The following is a 21,799-nucleotide window of genomic DNA, read 5'->3' on the forward strand; positions in this document are numbered from 1 at the left end:
ATGTTTTTGTAAGAATATGAGTAGTGGTAAAATAACATGAGCTAAATGTAAAAGTAAGCCCATACTCGTGAGCATTGTAGTTATTAATACCTACATCCTAGTGTAGGTATTAGTACCTACACCCCCCTCCCCACACACACTATACAACCCATACCTACATCCTTTTTTTTTTTTTTTTTTTTTTTTAATACACCTATACCTACATCCTAGTGTAGGTATTTTCACTTTTTCTCTCTCCTCTTATAAATCAATTTTTCTGTAATTTTACTAATATTTTAAATTTCTCTCTCCTCATAATTTTATCCCTTTCTCTCTCTATTTTCTCACTTCTAAGCTATCAAAATCTCCCAAATTTGTTTTTTTTTTAAAAAAAATCAAAACTCTTAGATCTCTACCAAAATATAGTAAGTAAGAGAAAAAATGGCAGAAAATTTCAACAAAAGAATGACTAACAATCAAATTGTAAGTTGATTTTAATTTGTTTATTTTTGATAAAAAAAAAGTATAAACCCTAACTTTTTATTTGCCTTATTCTTCAGTTACTTTCTCTAGGTATATGAAATTCCTTACCCGGCTAACGGTTTCCTTAAAAAAAAAAGGTATATGAAATTCTAGTATTACTTCATGATTTCTTATAATTTTTATCATAACAATGGTTTTTTTTTTTTTATAATTTTTGTCATAACAATGATTTCTTATACTTATACTAGAATGATGTTTGGTATAATAATCCACTTTAAGTTGAATTAATTTGTGGTGTATTATTAGCTTAGAAATATACTGGACAAAAAAAATAAAATAAAGAGTTTAATTGCCCTAATTTTCTGGATTTGATATATTTCGTATGATTATAGAAATATAAATTTAGCTCGTATATAAATGTTCATTTTTATTTTGATAAATGTTCATATATGTTCTAATATATGTTCATGCACATATTAATATACGCTCATTAGAATTACGATAAATGTCCTTATCTCCATTTTCTTCCTATATTTTCTATTGATCTAATAAGGAATATCAGTCTATTGTAAATTTTCATTTTAGGTGGAACATTGATCATTTTAGATGGATTTCATGTTCATTTATATTCAATTAATTTTGATACATGTTCATTCTCTTTACATTATATGTTCATTCTTATATTGAAAGATGTTCATTTGCATAGCAATCTAATTCAATATTTATTCTCATATATAAACATGTTCATTTAGATTTATACTTATTCATTCATTATCACATTAAAAGACATTTGTTTCAATTTTAATACTTGTTTGTTATCATATTGAAAAATGTTCAATTAAATTTTAATATTTGTTCATTCTCGTAAAGAAAAATGTTTATTTAGATTATGATATTACTTGTTCATCTTCATATTGAACTATGTTCATTATTTTCTGGCAATATGTTAAAATTTTGTATTTTAAAATGTTTCTGTCTTGTTTATAGGACGTGTGTTTTGATTGCTACTAACATTTCACATTATAAAATTTTGATCTCTTATCACACAGGATAATCAATGAAATAAAAAAATAAAAAAAAAAGTTGAATACGATAGTGTATGTATTGATGAAAAGATATGTATCAAGGAAAACATACACATATCATAAGAGTACGTAGAAGGGTATCTATTACACAAGGACTATGACTTTAAAAACTTTTTATGTATACCAAATGTTAAACTAGAGGCGATGTTCAATTTATTTTGTAAGCCACATATATATTAAGTATATGATATGTACATTTTTGAAGTTTAAGATTTTCACTTTTGATTTTTTTGTAAAAGTTTATACTTTTAATTAATAAATTGAGCTTGTGTACATATATACATTTGAAAAGATAAAAAAGTTATGCTTAAGTGTAACACCCCCAAATCTCCCTCTACGGAAATACCAGTATAATATGTATAATTATACCGTAGAGATAGACTTGGGCGTATTACCGCCGCGTGATTACGCAAGGCTACTCAAAATACTTAACTCAATAACAAAAACTTGCAGCGGAAACTCAACTTTCTTTTATTAATACTTATGAAAATAGTAACATTGTTATGAGTACTCTAAATAAAGACAAGACCAACATTTCTAAACTAGGTGAAGCAAATCCCAGGACTCCCATATGCTCATTCATGACTCCACCTGAAAATAGTCAACACTGCTTACCATTACGGTAAACAGGGCGAACCAAAACAAATAGAAAAATACAGATTAGCAAAATATGCTAAGTACGATAAGTGCAAGATAATGTAAACTCAATTTATTTGCAAACATGCTTTTAAAATCGATTCCAATAAATAATCCACTAATTCCAAAACTCATGATTCAAAACCAATTCCAATGATTCAACATTCAAAATAATTGATAAACCAATTCCTTTAAAAATCCAATTCCTTTTTGAACCAATTTCTTTAAATCCAATTTCTCACCCAAGTGTGCACACCCCCCAAGCTAGTCTCCTTATATTACAAGGCTATTCTTGAGGAAAGACCCGATCATACAAAGTTCAAGGCCTTATCAATAAACCAAATCCGCATAGTGGGATTACCAACCCGCTTATAAAGCATTAATAATAATAATAATTCAATGGTTCAATAAATCCTTTTAATATCCAACAAATCCAATATAATTCAAACTCCTTTTTGATGAGTCCACATACTTTCAAAATCAAAACATTTTAAATAAATACTTGAGAATAAAATCTCATATTAATAGCTTTCCAAAATCAATAACTTTTCCTTGAAAAACCTTTTATTTAATTCAACAAACCTTTTAAAAATCAAATTATTTAAACACAATAAGTAATTCAAACCATTTAAAACATGATTTAAAAACCAAAATACTTTTATCAATACCTCCAAACATGATTTATTTCAAAATCATAATTCAAATCAATTTAATTCAATCACCAATCAAATCAAATAAAACATGTTATTCAAACCAATCACTTTCAAAGGTATCTAGCCACCTAACGTACCTTGATCTTTACTTTGCTATACACACCAAAAGAACCTCAAGAATCTTGGTCGAACACACCCTACAAATAAATATAACCTTAATCAATATAAGGTTAACAAATAATTAAAAACCCCCAACTATGTGTACACGAACCTTTTAATTAATTTCTCATAAACAACATTAAAAATATGATTTTATATAATTAAAACTACTCATAATAATTTTTATAAATCCCCCATAATAAAAATAATAATAATTGAATAAGAGAAGAGAAGAAGAAAAGAGAAGAATTGGATTTGCGTAGGAAATAATAGACAGAACTTTCAGAGGCTATAACTCCTTTGATATAGCTCGGAATTGGGTGATTCTTGAGCCTAACCTCAAGGACTTTTCAAGAGAAACAACTTTTTGTGAAACAACTATACCCCAAAAACTGAGCATAAGTGCCCGAAAATTGGCTTCAAAGATAAACGAGATGATTTGTGTAAAATTGAGGAGAAGAAAAGAAGAGAATTGGTGTGAAGAATGTGAGAGATATGAAGGGGTATTTATAGGCTAGGATGTAGAAAGGATAGAGTTTAAGGTGTGATATGATTACTAGAAAATGTGATAAGTTTTTGGGGTTGTTAAGGTACTTGAATCAAATTAAGTCTAGATTAATAGTTGGGTTAAAAGATAAGAAAATTTAAATGGATATACATATGGTTGGGAGAAGAAAGATAGGAACAAAATGAGAAAATGAAGAAGAAAATTAGAGGATAATTTAAAATATAATAATTAACAAACTAAAGTGATAACAATCAATAATAATAAAATAATTGAATAAATAAATATTTTAGATAATATCGAAATTAGTTAAATACATAATGTATATTAAATATTTCTCTTGAAACAGTTAGTAAAATATGGACCGACCTTAAAAAGATAATTAAACCTATATTATTAATTTAGAAATCCAAAAATGAATAATTATTCAAATGATTAAATACTTATATTTGGCGCTAAAATTCAAATATTATTTTGGCCCCAAATAATGAAATTACTAAAATACCCTTTTTATAAAATAATTCTTAATTAATTAATTATAAAATACGTATTAAAATACGGGGTATTACATTAAGAAACAATAAATATATAGTATCATCGTATTAACAATATTAAACATTTAATGATACAAAATTGAACATTTATATCTACAAAAATGAACATTTATATATACCAAAATGAACATTTTACATATGATTCGAAATCGAAAAATTATAATATGACGTCATTATGATGAAGAGGGGGTGCAGGTAGTGCTACCTATATAGGGGTGTAGGCAAAAATTTGTACCAGAATAGCTCGTAAAGGTCGTAACACATTAGTAGAGTTTGAGTAAAGTCCAGTATACACTTTTCTCCCAAAAAAAAAAAAAAAAAAAAGTCCATTTATGTGGAAAGCTAAACGTCGCCCTCGAATATCTAACTAACGCCCGCAAAATAAAATAAAATTACAAATTTACCCTTATTTAAAAAAAATTACTCCCCTCAAATAGAATTTGATACTGGTCTCCAAAGGTTCAAGCTTTTTCCATATTGACATACACTATCAAGTATCAAGTAGTTACCAAAAAAAAAAAATCAAGTATCAAGTGATGATACGAATCAACATTCAATCCCAGCTTATATATTTATAACACAATGAATTAATCTCAAACAACAACAGATTTTTAGTGCTTAATATAATTCAATATCAAACACAATCAAAACTAACGCCAAACTATGAGTAATTCATATATCATGATACTACCAAAATTAACATCATAGATTAATCGCATGATTTACATCATAGATTAATTGTTAGTTTGTCCCTCATATTTCTGAGTCTACCCTTGATTTACATCATAGATTAATTCGTATCTCATCATAGATCCCAGTAGACATTATAAATATCAAACAACAACACTAAAAACCATTTAATTAAAAACCAATTTCTAAAAAAAAGGGGGAACCGCCCAAATTTTTCAAACCACCGAGGCTCAAACGCCCAGTTGTTTGAAATTTCTAGGCGCTTCATCTCAACCGCCCTGAAATTTCGAACAACCATACGGTTGTTCGAACGAACTGAGCGTTTGAGCCTAGATTGGTCGAAATTTTTGGGCGTTTGAACCCGATTTCAGAATAAAAAAAAAAAAGCTTGTCTCCGGCGACTGTCATTCCCTTGTTCTTCCTCGTTATTTCCACAGCTAACGGTGTAGATTGAGAAATTGGAGGTATAAGGAGGTGGTGGTGGGTGGTTAAAAGAGGAGGTGGTAGTGATAAAAGCTTGAATTTCAAGGTGGTTAAAAGTTGTGGGTGATAAAAGGACGTGGTGGTGGTGGTGGTGGTGTGGAGAGTGAATTGTTTTTAGGAGAGAGAAAAGGGAGTGAGGGTTTGGGGGTTAAGTTGTGGGGGGTACATTCCTTTTTTTATGTAAGGGTAAATTTGTAAAAACATTTTACTTTGCGGGCGTTAGATTTGAGGGCGATATTTAACAACCCCTATTATTATACACCATATACACGTCACGTGTTAGGCCAAAAAAAGCCAAACAGAGATTCATCATTCATGAGCGTTAGATTTCTCGAACACACACTTTGATCATCAAACATTCAAACCTAATTTTTAGATGAACGAAAGCGACGACTCTAATTTCAGAGAGGTTAGTTAATTTTCAAATTTCCATTTTACTTTAAAAGTATAATTTACTTTGAATTGTAATTAGTTTTGCAATTATCAAATTTCCAGTCAAATTTCTTTATTTGCATGATGAATATCTTCGATTATTCCAGCTATTCTACCAAATTCGTCTAATTAATTAAATTTGCTCAATTCGAATTTCAAAAGTGTTTGTTGTCAGATTATTATGGTCGATTATATGTTTCTAGTTGTGGTTGATCTGTATTTTTGATATCAAATTCATGACTATTTAAAAATTTGGTATTGAAGTAGATATTGATAATAAAATAAAAAAAATAATAAAAAAAAAACAGCAACATAAACCATTGATTAATTTGAAAATTTTAATAGTAAACAATTTAAGAGTAGGAAAACTTTTAGTTCTATATAGTTTAGTATGTAGGAAGATTTTTTAAGATCGAGGGGTCGATTTGTTTATTCGAGTGCTTTTATGTTTCTTTTCAAGAGAGTCACTAACGGATCTTAGGCTAAGGAAGAGACTCAGATTTAGTTAATGATTTTTGAAAATAAGCAGTTATATTTTTCGAGGGATTTATTTTGGCTATGGCTAAAGACAGTGATTTGCTACTGGATAAGCAATTTTTTTCTTTGTATAATTGTATGGCTAATTCAAATTACTGTTTTTGTAATTTTATAAAGAGAAATGCATAGAAACATGAATAAGAAGATGTATATGAAAAATCTTCTAAAGAGGGAGATTTTTGGTTTTGAAAATTAGGGAGTTCTTCGGTTGTGATTATTTGGGGAAACAAGAAAAGGAGGTTTATTGTAGCTATGGGATGAACTAGAATTTTGCATGTAGGAATTTTGTGTGATTATTCTACTGAGAATAAGAAAGAGCTTGATATTGGGTATAAGTGTCAGCATTACACGATATAAAAAAAAGTAAGTATTGCACAAAAATTGGATCTGGAAATATGGGTGAGAAACTTCCTGGTTAACATAAAGAATATTGTAAGGAGGATAGACTGGTTGAGATGTTGAGTTTATAGCAACATTATGGGTAATTAATATGACACATAACGATGTAGGTTTTTAAGGGTTTACATTATTGCTTAATCTAAAATTCTATTTCAAGCTGGGAGAGATAGATAGGCACTACAACAAATTAACACTTGTGCCACGTGTAAAATCGAGGCACAAGTCTAAAATTGCTGTAGCAATGCAATTTAGCCTCGGAAATATTGAAAATTACTCTCGTGGCACAAGAAGGCGTGGCTAGGAACTTTTAACATGAAAATATAGGGTGTGCAAATCTTGATTGTTATTCCATGGGTATTTATGTGGCAAACATATTCCCTTGACACAAATTTTATTGTGGTAAAAAATTATTTGCCACAAATATTACCGTGGGTAATAAACTTCTTTGTCACAAATACTACCGTGGCAAATAATTGCCACAAATATTATTGTGGTCTTGTGGCTACCAAACTCACTAGACATTAGCTTTTGCTATGGCTAGAAACATGGCTAAATGTTTAAAATGACGAACTTTATCTATATATGTCACATTTGTTATTGTGAAATAAATATATATTGCCCAATAATTTTAGAGAAATAATAAAATTTAATACTTTATTTGATATACATACTTACAAAATATACTTGAAATTAGTATTTGTCATTATTGTCAACCAAAACCAAAAAAAGAATAAAAAGCCTTTACAAAAATAATAAAAAGAAATATTTGTTCAAAATAACAAGAAAAAAAAAACTAACATATTATTGTTATAAAAGCATAAGAAAATTATTAGAACAAGAAATCAAGAAAATTATTAGAACATAATTATAAAAAGGCTAATACAATAAGTAAATAAAAACAATATAATCGTGATATAGTTGCCTCTCAAGATCACAATGTAACAAGCCTAGCTGGAGGGCCACGCGGCCTGATTACATGTGAAAGGAGGCGCAAGAAGGAAAAGTTGAGGGGTGCAATAGTGGAGCGGTAATTTCAGAGAATGTGACAAAGTGTGGCAGGGGAGTTATTGGGATCGTTGCTCTCTTTTGCTGATTGTGTGTACATATAAAAAGGGGAAGGGGTATCATTTTTGGGGTGGCTTGAATGTGGTAATTGGGCATTGAGATTGTAACCTAAAGTTACAGTTTTGGAGAGTAGTGGCCTCAAGCCACTACCATTATGAAAGTTTTTGTCTTTGTTAATGAAAAGCTTCCAACCTTCCCTCAAAATAGGTTTCTTTGTTTTCTGTGCTTGATTAGTAATTGAATATTATTTTTGAGTAGTGAGTGTAGCAGTGGTTTGTTATACACACTAAGAAGATTAAGATTTAGCTATAGATGTCTCTTTAGTTTTGTCTTATTTTTAAAAAAAAATTATCTTGATGGTCTAGTTATACTTGGGGATGAGGGCTCTAGCTATATTTTTCCTTTTACATTTTTATACAACTTTTGCACTCAATATATCAAATATAAAAAGATAGATGGAAAACCCAGACCAATAACTATCTCATCAAAAACTGATCAAACACTTCACAACCTTTTATTTGTAGATGTTGTTCTGTGTTTCTGTTATGGTTGTGTTGTACAGTAGCCTTGCACTGCTATAATTTTGGCCAAGGCATCCCCGTTCTCCCTGCCTGCACACTATAACCCACACCAACAAGGCAAAAACCCCCCTTGTCCTGTTCCCACTACCCCCTTCCTACACCTGACCACGCCCCACAACTGCTTGCATGTCATTTGCCACTCCTCCCTGGACTTGTCCAAGACCCACAGCTCTGCTACACACTTACACTACATCACCACCCCATGACTAGCGATTAGTCCTTAGAACATAGTCCAAACAAAATAGAAAGGAACATAATAGGACTAAAATAGAATTAATAGGGGATGTTGGAATGACAACGGATCAGATTAGGGTCGAATCTAACAAGATCCGAATACAATCTGAATGATAAAGGAACTACAAATTTGGATCCAAATTCGAATCCAAGTTTGGACAAGCTTCCTCCAAGTCCGAATCCACCGGATTTTCGGCCTTCAAACTGCGAACCTCCGAATCCAATTAAATCCGATTATCTAACATCATAAACTATTGTAACAGAAAATGAAAGATGTAATATTGATATCCATCCTTATATATTTACAACAAATGACAAACAAAGCAGCCAGGTCCAATGCTTGGAGTATGATGATGATTTGACGACTTTGTCCCATTGAAAAGTCAAATATTGAAAGGCAATCAATTATTGGGTAGTGGAGACTCTTGTATCACCATTGTCGTATCTAATTTCTTCTTGAAAAGAAGAGTGAGTAAAAGTCAAACAATGGAATATATTATCCTAGAAATTTTCTTGGATTATACACTAGTAGAAAATATCAAAAAGACACCCCCTAATTGGCACCGGTTCAGTCCAAACCGGTGCCAAAAATGGCCTACAAAATTGGTGGGAAGCTGAACCAGAATAAAAGGCACCGGTTCACTTCAAACCGGTGCCAAAATCATAAAGGACACCGGTTTGAACTGGTGCCTTTGTGAACCGGGCCTTTAATTATTTTAAAAAAAAAAAAACCAGCCTCTTCTTATAACTCGGCCTCTAATAACTAACTAACCCTAAATCACTCGGCCTATTCTCTCTCCTCTCACTCCGCCTCTTCTTTCTCCTCTGCTCTCCCTTCTCTCTCCTCTAGCTCTCCTTCATTCCCAATCTCTTCTCTTTCTCTTCGAGCATCTCCGCAGCAACAACAACAACACCACCGCAACAACAACACCACCACCGCAAAGCCACTGCCACTGTAATACCCCTAATTTTTGAAAATATTTTCTTAATTAGTAATTTCTTTAATTAATTGAAATAATTAAAATTTCTAAATAATTAGTAATTTCTTTAATTAATTGAAATAATTAAAATTTCTAAATTATGATCTTGGTCGGTCCGTATTTTTATTAATTAACGTTGTACGCCGTTTTTAATTTTATTTTCCGGATTTTATCTTAATAATACTTAACAACTTTAGCTTAATTATTATCTCATGAATTACAACAAATCTTAGTTTTGATATTATCTATATAGTTTAACTTGATTCAATTATCAAATCTAATTATTTTATTTATTTAAGAATGATTTTCGTTATATATATATATATATATATGTTAATAAAAAAAAAAAGGGTTGGCCGTGAGAATTGGAGTAATTCCATTCAACAACCTTTGTTAAGTATCTTAATCTATTCTACTTCCTATCTTATTAACACCTATCTTATTTATTTATTTATTTATTTATTTTCCTAATATCTTTCATTAGTTTCTTTTCTACATAAATTAACCTAGGCTAAATGACATTCAAGTTCATTTAACTAACCAAACTTATCTAGTTTTCATACTAATCCTATACCTTCTTGAACTCTATCTTTTCCACCCTTAAACACTATAAATAGACCCTCAACACTTCACAAATTCCTCACACCAAAAATCAGAAATCCTCTTCTCTACTCTCTATCTCATCACCCCTTCTTCTTACTCTATCTAGCTTAAATAAACTCTGCAACCCATAACCAAGTTGTTGCCACCGAACAACCAACTCATCCGCCACCAACGACCACCCAACTATACTAATAGCACTATTTTGATAAAGGTTAATATTTAGGTAGTTCATGCACAATAGAATGGTGTTTTTGGTTTTGTGTTATTTTGTTAACCTTATATTAATTAAGGTTATTTTATTTGTGTAGGAGGAGTCTCCCGATCGTGGTCAAGTTTAGTAGTCGTACCTTTTTGTTCTCGTGATCAAGGTACGTATAGGTGGCTAGGTCTTTGATACAATTTTGAATGCGTGTTTTGTATAATGTTTGTTTTAATGATTGTTTGAATAAATGTTGCGTATGAATATTTAAGTTAACAATTTTCATGACAAGTTAAAGTATATAATTTTATGATTTGAAGGTTTGATCTCTAAATGTTGATCGATTTAATAAAAGTTGTTTGATTTATAAATCACTTGGTTTAATTAATTTGTAGCTCATTGTGAGCCTGAGTATTTGATATTTTAATTGTCCCTCTACCCGGGACTGGTTAAGTAAGACCATGAGCTTTGTATGATCTGGTCTTTCCTCGAGTATAGTATAACTTGCTTGGGGGGTGTGCACACTTAGGTGAGGAAAATTGGTTTAGAAATATATCAAAAATTGAGAAGTTTATAAATTGGAAATCTATTGGTTTGGAAAGCTTTTATTGATGGATATTACTACCCTTGGAAGGTTTAATTATTTTTGGAAAGTTTTATTTTGGAAAGTGACTCGTGACAGGTTTAAATTTAGATGGTTATTTTGAAAGCATGTTTGCCTAATAAAAGTATTTACATGTCTTGCACTTATACGTACTTAGCGTTTTTGCTAATTTGTTTTCTTTTTTTGTTTTGGTTCGCCCTGTTTACCATTTTGGTAAGCAGTCTTGATTTCAGGTGTGAAGTTGTTCGTACGCATACTAGAGTCGGGATTGGGATCACATAGATAGGAATTAATTTTATTTATGTTTGGACAAGTTTTTTTTTTAGCTTATTTTGAAACAGTTATTATAATTATTTATACTATTAATAAAAGTTAGTTATTTTTCCGCTGCAGTTTGAGTAATTTAATAAGCCTTACGTTTTCACGTGGCGGTAATACGCCCAAGTCTATCTCTATGGTATTTGTATACGTATAAATATAGTATTTACGTAGAGGGAGATTTGGGGGTGTTACAAAGTGGTATCAGATTTTCGGGTCTACGAAAGATTAAAAAAAAATTGAAAAATAAAACTTATTGGTAGACTTAAGATGGGCATATAGGATAAATAGAGTTTCGCATTCTTCTAAGTAAAATTATTTTCTATAAAAACTATTTTCTTATTTGGAAAGGTGATTGAGAAAAGGATGCTCGAGTTCTCTTCGGAGGCCTATAATGGGTACGACTCTCTGTCTAGGAAAGGCTCGCCTCGACGCTGTAGGTAACTTTCCTGGGAGACGCGGGCTCGACCGTCCAATTTCAAGAATCGAGTACATTATTATTTTCGAAAACAAAATGAATTGAAACTATTTGATTTTGTAAACACCTAATGTGCATTAGTCTAAGTATAATTAGGGCCGTCTAGTTATTTGTGTGGTTATGGAATTTTGGTTCCATTGGTAATCATTTTGGATTTATCCTTGAGGAAATTTGAATTGCTTACTTAAATAGTTTGTGTTATCACAGATGATGGAAACTGTTAGAAGACATTTCTTTGATCAAAGGCTAGTAAAATCGGATGCTATATCTGTGCGTGACTTTATAACAGACATTGTTTGGCATGCTACTGATATAAAAAGACACAGGAATATGAAATTTATGATCGAGGAACCATGGATCATCCTACTGGCCTTAGTTCACTTACCCAACACACCTAAATATAATACATTAATCCGAAAGTATAGAAATTTAATTAAACCAAATGGGTTGTGGAATATTGAAGCCTATATGCATGAAGGAAAATGGTTAGGAACCTTAACCAATTTTAAAGCAGACCTACATTTCGCCGAAGTTGACTGAAGCCGAATCCCAAGACCAATAGTTGCTGAAATTCCTCTTCGGCTTACACCTCAAGAAGTCCAAAAGTTAAATAATCTAAACTATGATATGCCACCCTTACCACCTCCACATTTGTATCTTGACTATACATCATCCGATGACTTAGAAATCCCTCACCCAAATGACTTTGAATCCCCACCTCATACTACTGAACCCCTTGTCCCAAGAGGTCGAGTATCTAGTCCAAAACACAGTACAAACCATAACCCTGGCCCCTATGTTAGCCCAAACTGCAACTCTAGCTATGGCTCGTGCCGTAGCCCAACTTATAGTGAATTTTATCTTACCTTCTTGCTTGAATGTAACCAAATTCCAACCCACATGGCTAAACCTTTAGAACCAGATTCCCCTCAACTTTCCACAGGAAACACAGGTGACGTGGCCAGAAAGATGATCCAGCAAGCTAAGACTAAGAGTAGAACTTCAGAATAATAATTGATTGATTTCTTCCATTAATAGCAAATTGTTTTGTTTTGTAAGCCAACTAGTGGCCCTTATGAATTTGTAGTGACAAAATGAATTAATTATTTTAATAAGCCTATGTGGCTAAATATGGAGTTTAAATATTTAATAAGAGTTTTATGAAATTTTCTCATATAATAAATGTGTATTATTTGTTATTTTAAGTTATTCAGGATGTCTCTAAGAGCCGGAAATAGTAGACGCACTGGTTCCAAAATGAGTTCTACTCTTAGGAAGCTAACTACCATTGCTCAAAGCATGAGCCAACTGGTGAGCCAGGGGAATCGTAGCAACGACTTAGATCAATTTGGGGAAGTTTTTAAGAGGGTAGCAGCTGCAAAATCACCCACTTACCTTGAGAAGGAGGGTCCTGCTAGTTTGGAGAATTGGATAAGGGAATTTGACAAGTTGTTTGATGCCATTAACTGTCCTGAAGAATTGAAGGTTAATAATGTTGTTTATTACTTGAGGGAAGAAGCTGACCTATGGTGGAGTCAAAACCGGACTAGGCTTTTAGAAACCCCTAACTTTGGGTGGAAAGAATTGAAGAAGGCCATAAGAGACAAGTTTTATCCCGCCTACCTGAAGAAGCAGAAATGCATGGAGTTTACCAATCTGAGGATGGGGAATATGACCATTAATGAATATTATAATAAATTTATTGAGTTGATGAGGTTTGCACCTGAGGTAGTACCCACGGAGGAGTTGAAAGCCCAAAGGTTCGAGCAAGGTTTAACCCTAAGTCTTCAGGGGAAGTTGGGAGGGGTAACCTTTGAAACACTAGATGAAGTTTATGGGAGAGCTGCCCACCTATATGGGATCCGAGGGAGAGAGTTCGAGAACTCAGCTGGAGGGAAAAGGAAGAGTGATGGGGGTTCACATGGAGTTGATAAGAGGCCTAGAATTGGGGAAAATTCTGGGGGAAGTGGGCAATTCAACAGGAGGGACAATAGGGGAAACCTTGGGAAGGGAGCTAATGGACAAGGAAATAACAACCATGGGAATGGAAATAACACCAGGCCTAAGAGAAGTTATTTTTGTAAGAGATGTGAGAAAAATCACCCAGGGAAGGATTGTGAGGGAAACCCTGTGACTTGTCGTTACTGTCAGAAACTGGGGCATTGGGAGTATGAGTGCTACACTAAGGAGAAGGATGTTAAGATGGGAAAAGTACAGGAGACCAATAACCCACCTAAACCACCCCAGACCAATGGATCAGCTCAGAAGAATGGAACCAGTAGCGGTGCAGGAGGGGCCCCTAAGGGTCGTGTGTTCGTGATGAATCGTCGTGAGGCTGAGGCTTCTAATGATGTGGTAATTGGCACTTTCCTTGTTTGTTCTTTGAATGCTAGAGTCATGTTTGATTCGGGTGCGTCTCATTCTTTTGTTTCAAAATCTCTGGTCCAAAGATTAAAGTTAGAGAGTCCATTATTAGTGTCTCTAGATGTTTCTATTCCAATTGGGGAGGTGAGAAATTGTTCTAAGTTACATAAAGGGGTACCTATCACCATAGCTGGAGTAGAATTTCTTTCAGATTTGATTGAGTTTGAGTTGCAAGACCTAGATGTGATTTTAGGGATGGACTGGCTAGGAAAGTATAAGGCTCACATAGATTGTGCTGCTCAGAAAGTGAAATTGTTGGGTCCGGGTAATGTGACAGTGACTTATAGGAAGGAAGGGAAGAATTCAGGGATCAAAATCATTTCTGCCTTGCAGTTTCGGAATTGTGTCAGGAAGGGTTATCCTATATACATGTGTAGTGTTCAGGAAGTGGGAAGGGAGGATGAGAAGATAAAGAGTATTCCAATAGTTGAGGAATTTCCAGATGTGTTTCCTGATGAGATACCAGGTATGCCGCCAGTAAGGGATGTTGAGTTCACCATAGAATTGCTACCAGGGACTGGACCTATCTCGAAGGCCCCATATAGGATGGCTCCAGCTGAGATGAAGGAATTGAAAACTCAGTTAGATGACTTGTTGGATAAGGGATATATTCAACCTAGTTCTTCTCCATGGGGTGCTCCAGTGTTGTTTGTGAAAAAGAAGGATGGAAGTTTGAGGTTGTGCATAGACTATCGGGAGCTGAATAATGTGACAGTCAAGAATAAGTATCCTTTGCCTAGAATTGATGATTTGTTTGATCAGTTGAAAGGGGCTGGAATATTTTCCAAGATAGATTTGAGGTCAGGGTACCATCAGTTGAGAATTGCAGAGCAGGACATTCCTAAGAGTGCTTTCAGGACACGTTATGGCCATTATGAGTTCACAGTTATGCCATTTGGGTTAACTAATGCACCTGCAGTTTTCATGGATTTGATGAACCGAATCTTTAGGCCATATTTGGATAAGTTTGTGGTGGTTTTCATTGATGATATTTTGATCTACTCCAAGAATAGGGAGGAGCATGAAGATCATTTGAGGAAAGTATTGTCGATCCTGAGGGAGCACCAATTGTATGCTAAGTTGTCAAAGTGTGAGTTTTGGTTAGAAAAAGGTAGCCTTTTTGGGGCATGTGATTTCTAGGGAAGGAATTTCAGTAGATCCCTCGAAGATCAATGCAGTGAGTGAATGGCCAACACCTAAGAATGTGTCAGATGTTCGAAGTTTCTTGGGATTGGCAGGCTATTATCGAAGATTTGTGAAGGATTTTTCGAGGATTGCGAGGCCCATGACGAATTTAATGAAGAAGGAATGTAAGTTTGTTTGGACCCAGGAGTGTGAGCAAGCGTTTCAGACCTGGAAAGACAAGTTAACCTCAGCACCAGTATTGGCTTTGCCAGATGAAAGTGGGCAATATGAGGTGTATAGTGTTGCATCAAAGTTTGGATTGGGTTGTGTTTTAATGCAGAATCGGAGGGTCATTGCATATGCTTCGAGACAATTGAAACTACATGAGGTGAACTATCCAACCCATGACCTGGAGTTAGTTGCGATTGTGTTTGCTTTGAAAATTTGGAGACATCATCTATATGGTGCAACTTGTAAAATGTTCACAGATCATCAGAGTTTAAAGTACATTTACACTCAGCAGTATTTGAACTCGAGACAGAGACGATGGTTGGAATTTATGAAAGATTATAGTGTGAATATCCAATATCATGAGGGAAAAGCTAATGTGGTAGCTGATGCTTTAAGTAGGAAAACCAGTCATTTGATGAATTTGATGATTTTACCAGACCAGTTGTGTGTAGAATTTCAGAAGATGAATTTGGAAGTGGTGGAGCATGGAGAGGTCAGTAAGATGTTAAATGCCTTGGCGGTGAAACCTTCTATTTATGATGAGATTAGAGAAAGTCAGTTGGGGGACTCGAAGTTGAAGGCAATAAAAGAGAAGATTGAGGGAGGACAGGTTTTGGACTTTACTATTACTGATGATGGAAGTATTCGATTTAAAGGGAGATGGTGTATTCCACAACATCGTGGGGACATCAAGCAAAGACTGATGAAGGAGGCCCATATCTCTCCTTATTCGATGCATCCTGGAGGGGATAAGTTGTATAAGGATATGAAGAAGATCTTTTGGTGGCCAAACATGAAGAAAGAAGTAGCAGAGTTTGTGGCAAAATGCTTAACATGCCAGAAAGTGAAGATAGAGCATCGAAGGCCACAAGGAATGGTTCAATCCGTGGAAGTACCAAAGTGGAAGTGGGATTCGATCGCCATGGATTTTGTGGGGGCATTACCAAGGACCAGGGCAGGGAATGACACTATTTGGGTCATTGTGGATCGATTGACTAAGTCCGCAACCTTTATACCTATGAAAAACACTTGGTTTATGGATCAGTTGGGAAGGGCATATGTGAAGTTTGTGGTGAAGTATCATGGAGTGCCTACAGATATCATTTCAGATCGTGATTCAAGATTCTTGTCTAACTTTTGGAAAAGTTTGCAAAAGGCCATGGGAACAAAGCTATTAATGAGTACAGCTTTTCACCCTGCAACTGATGGTCAGACTGAAAGGACCATACAGACCTTGGAGGACATGTTAAGAGCATGTGTATTGGAGTATCAAGGTTCATGGGAAGATCACTTAGACTTGATTGAGTTTTCATATAATAATAGCCATCATGCAAGCATTGGAATGGCCCCGTTTGAGGCTTTGTATGGAAGGAAATGTAGGAGCCCAGTTTGTTGGAGTGACATAAGTGAAACTGTTGTACTTGGGCCTGAAATGATAGAGGAAACTGTTAAGCAAGTAAAGCTGATCCAAGAGAAAATCAAAGCAGCCCAAGACAGACAGAAAAGTTATGCCGATGAGAAGCGCAGAGATGTAGAGTTCCAAGTAGGAGAAAAGGTGTTGCTAAAGATATCTCCTATGAAGGGAGTAATGAGATTTGGTAAGAGGGGGAAGTTGAGCCCAAAGTACATTGGGCCATATGAGATTCTTCAGAAGGTTGGGAAAGTAGCATATAAGTTGGACTTACCCAACGAGTTGGAAAGGGTGCACAATGTTTTTCATGTAAGTCAGATTCGCAAGTACATTCCTGATGTTGCACATGTGCTAGAACCAGAGACAATTGAGCTAGATGAGAGTTTGACCTATGAAGAAAGACCGGTGAAAATTTTAGATAGTAAAGTTAGAAGCACCAGAAACAAGGATGTGAAGATTGTCAAGGTTTTATGGTCGAACCATAAGGTTGAGGAAGCAACTTGGGAGGTTGAGGCAGAAATGCGTAAAAAGTACCCTAACCTTTTCATGGTGAGTGGTTAAGTTACGGGGACGTAACTTCCTTTTAAGGGGGGGTAGAAGGCAATAGAGTTTCGCGCTTTCCTTTGATGTCTTTATTAAGTGAATCTTTTGAGTCAAGTCCTTAGGTTGTGCATGAACTTACTAAATTTTAACTAATTTGGAGTATTAATTCGAGTTATTAAATAATTTTAAGTTTCGGGACGAAACTTCTTTTAAGGGGGGTAGACTGTAATACCCCTAATTTTTAAAAATATTTTCTTAATTAGTAATTTCTTTAATTAATTGAAATAATTAAAATTTCTAAATAATTAGTAATTTCTTTAATTAATTGAAATAATTAAAATTTCTAAATTATGATCTTGGTCGGTCCGTATTTTTATTAATTAACGTTGTACGCCATTTTTAATTTTATTTTCCGGATTTTATCTTAATAATACTTAACAACTTTAGCTTAATTATTATCTCATGAATTACAACAAATCTTAGTTTTGATATTATCTATATAGTTTAACTTGATTTAATTATCAAATATAATTATTTTATTTATTTAAGAATGATTTTCGTTATATATATATATATATATATATATATATATATATATATATATATATATATATATATATATATATATATATATGTTAATAAAAAAAAAAAAGGGTTGGCCGTGAGAATTGGAGTAATTCCATTCAACAACCTTTGTTAAGTATCTTAATCTATTCTACTTCCTATCTTATTAACACCTATCTTATTTATTTATTTATTTATTTATTTTCCTAATATCTTTCATTAGTTTCTTTTCTACATAAATTAACCTAGGCTAAATGACATTCAAGTTCATTTAACTAACCAAACTTATCTAGTTTTCATACTAATCCTATACCTTCTTGAACTCTATCTTTTCCACCCTTAAACACTATAAATAGACCCTCAACACTTCACAAATTCCTCACACCAAAAATCAGAAATCCTCTTCTCTACTCTCTATCTCATCACCCCTTCTTCTTACTCTATCTAGCTTAAATAAACTCTGCAACCCATAACCAAGTTGTTGCCACCGAACAACCAACTCATCCGCCACCAACGACCACCCAACTATACTAATAGCACTATTTTGATAAAGGTTAATATTTAGGTAGTTCATGCACAATAGAATGGTGTTTTTGGTTTTGTGTTATTTTGTTAACCTTATATTAATTAAGGTTATTTTATTTGTGTAGGAGGAGTCTCCCGATCGTGGTCAAGTTTAGTAGTCGTACCTTTTTGTTCTCGTGATCAAGGTACGTATAGGTGGCTAGGTCTTTGATACAATTTTGAATGCGTGTTTTGTATAATGTTTGTTTTAATGATTGTTTGAATAAATGTTGCGTATGAATATTTAAGTTAACAATTTTCATGACAAGTTAAAGTATATAATTTTATGATTTGAAGGTTTGATCTCTAAATGTTGATCGATTTAATAAAAGTTGTTTGATTTATAAATCACTTGGTTTAATTAATTTGTAGCTCATTGTGAGCCTGAGTATTTGATATTTTAATTGTCCCTCTACCCGGGACTGGTTAAGTAAGACCATGAGCTTTGTATGATCTGGTCTTTCCTCGAGTATAGTATAACTTGCTTGGGGGGTGTGCACACTTAGGTGAGGAAAATTGGTTTAGAAATATATCAAAAATTGAGAAGTTTATAAATTGGAAATCTATTGGTTTGGAAAGCTTTTATTGATGGATATTACTACCCTTGGAAGGTTTAATTATTTTTGGAAAGTTTTATTTTGGAAAGTGACTCGTGACAGGTTTAAATTTAGATGGTTATTTTGAAAGCATGTTTGCCTAATAAAAGTATTTACATGTCTTGCACTTATACGTACTTAGCGTTTTTGCTAATTTGTTTTCTTTTTTTGTTTTGGTTCGCCCTGTTTACCATTTTGGTAAGCAGTCTTGATTTCAGGTGTGAAGTTGTTCGTACGCATACTAGAGTCGGGATTGGGATCACATAGATAGGAATTAATTTTATTTATGTTTGGACAAGTTTTTTTTTAGCTTATTTTGAAACAGTTATTATAATTATTTATACTATTAATAAAAGTTAGTTATTTTTCCGCTGCAGTTTGAGTAATTTAATAAGCCTTACATTTTCACGTGGCGGTAATACGCCCAAGTCTATCTCTATGGTATTTGTATACGTATAAATATAGTATTTACGTAGAGGGAGATTTGGGGGTGTTACAACCACCATCTCTTCTCTTTAATTGTTTATGGGTTTCATCAAAAAAAAATTGGTTTAATCCACCACGAACACATGCATGAGCAAGGTTAGGGTATAATTTCTTGATTTTAATTCGATTTTTTATTTTTATTTTCTGGGTTGTTAACTGATTTTCGAATTTTCTTTTATTTTAATTGATTTTTTTTTTTATTTCTGGTTTTTTTAACTCGATTTTAATAGATTTATTTTTTTTCGATTTTTATTTAATTTTCGATTTCTGAGTTTTTATTTCGATAGCAATTTCGATTTTTTTGTTTTCGATTTCTGGGTTATTTTGTTTCCGAATTCAATTTTGATTTTTTTTTTCTGATTTTTGTTTGTTGTTTATTCGATTTTAATACAATTTGTTTTCGATTTTGATTTTTTGTTTTTCGATTTCTTGGTTATTTTTTTTCGATTGGGTATTTTTCGATTTAATTTTTTTGCGATTTCAAATTTTTTTCTGGGTTTGAATCTTAGTTGGTTTTTTTTCGAAGCTTAATTATATTAATCGTTTTTTTTTTTTGCTTTAATTGGTGCAGGTATCTTGAGTTAGATCTTAAATGGAAGAATCAAGATGCAAGAATATTGAGTTTATTTTTTTATTTATATTGAAATTTTTTTTTTATATGTTGTAATTGAACTACTACTGTATTGATCTATATTGTAAAATTGTTTTGATTATATATTGTAAATTTTTTATTATGTTGATTGAAATTCGATCTATATTTTGATGTTCTAAATAATTTTGTCGATTTTTAATTGTTTGATGTTCTAACCATAAAAAAAAAAATTATAATTTTTTGGCACTTTTAACCGGTGCCAAAAACAATTCCATAATTTTTTTTAACCCATTTTTGGCATCGGTTAACCGGTGCCAATTTCAAGTTTTGGCACCGGTTTGAACCGGTGCCTTTTTAAACCCCTTTTTGGCACCCCCCACATTGGCACCGGTTCAAACCGGTGCCTTAGGCTGGGTTTGAACCGGTGCCAAATTCATTTTTTCACGTAGTGATAGTAAGAAATTAAGGGAAGAGGTGTGTAGACACCCATTTGTGTCTCCCTAAAACCAAACCCAGTGATGAGTACCTTTCACGTCGAATCATAATTGAATGAAGTGAAAGTGTGGAAAGTCTAGTGTTGCGGATAGTTTTTAATTCTTTTCTCTTCTCTCTGTTTTTGAAAACTTATTTTAAGAAAACAGCCAATCCAGTTTGGTTGGTCCATGATATAGGTCCAATAGTAGTGTAGTTGGATGGGGTTTGCAAAGACCTTTCCAACGATATATTATAAGCCCAATTCCGATGAATATTGAGGAAGTTATGGCCAATTTACTAAACTGGGCCCGGTTTGAGCTTTATATGCAGCCCAATGATCTAGGGGAGGGCCTAATATGATTTATCATTCCTAATGCAATTAGGAATGGTTTTAGTTTTCTAGAATCTTCTAGAAGGTTCTTTTCATTCCTAATTCAATTAGCATTGATTAAGTTGACTTTGTTGACTTTTCAGAGTTTTAATCAAAATCAAATAGCATTTTCGAAGAAATTATATTATTTTATCCTCCAGTACGGTAAACTTATCGGATTTTCGAAAACGCGTTAAAAACAAGACTGGCGTCCAACCCCAGGCCTTGGCACCTGGCGCTAGCCACTGGTGCCTGGCGCCAGCTAGCCAGGGTTGGCGCCAACCTCGTTTTGCGTGCGTCAGACTCTGTTTTGTTAAATTATCTTTTTTGGCTGATTTTCTCTATAAATATTGTATTAAAAATTCCGTTTTCATTCACCTACAATCAAGAATCATCGACCTACAATCTACATTCATCATCTACATCCATCATTCACCAATTCTCCTCATTCACAAGTTTTAATTAGCATTCTTTAATTCATTCAATTCTTTCTGACCTTGTTTTCATACAAAATTCCGCATTCACAAGATCTAGAAACACCTAGCCATATTCGAAGTTGCCTTCGCCCTAGACGTGAAAGGTTTTAATTTCTGAGGGTTTGGTCCCAAATCTCTCTTTCAATTATTTAATTTAATTGCTTTGATTATTATTTTTCCTTGAAGTTACTAACGTGTGTATTTTGTTATTAGAAAGAGGTACGAGGCATCAAAGTAAGTGCTTTAATTGATTTATTGATATTATGATGTAGAAATCATGTTTATA

The 21,799-nt window shown here is 33.3% G+C and overlaps 1 long non-coding RNA gene across 3 annotated transcripts in view; it reads left to right on the forward strand.

Annotated features, from left to right (window-relative positions):
* Window positions 1–5,496: 5,496 nt before the first annotated feature.
* LOC145638050 (uncharacterized) overlaps window positions 5,497–21,799 on the forward strand; it is a 47,097-nt gene continuing 30,794 nt past the window's right edge. For all 3 annotated transcript variants that reach the window (XR_014114597.1, XR_014114596.1, XR_014114598.1), the window contains exon 1: window positions 5,497–5,636. This is a non-coding gene — a long non-coding RNA (uncharacterized LOC145638050). The remainder of the gene's footprint in view (window positions 5,637–21,799) is intronic.

The sequence above is a fragment of the Chenopodium album genome, chromosome 7, assembly GCF_948465745.1.
Source record: "Chenopodium album chromosome 7, dcCheAlbu1.1, whole genome shotgun sequence".
NCBI lineage: Eukaryota > Viridiplantae > Streptophyta > Magnoliopsida > Caryophyllales > Amaranthaceae > Chenopodium > Chenopodium album.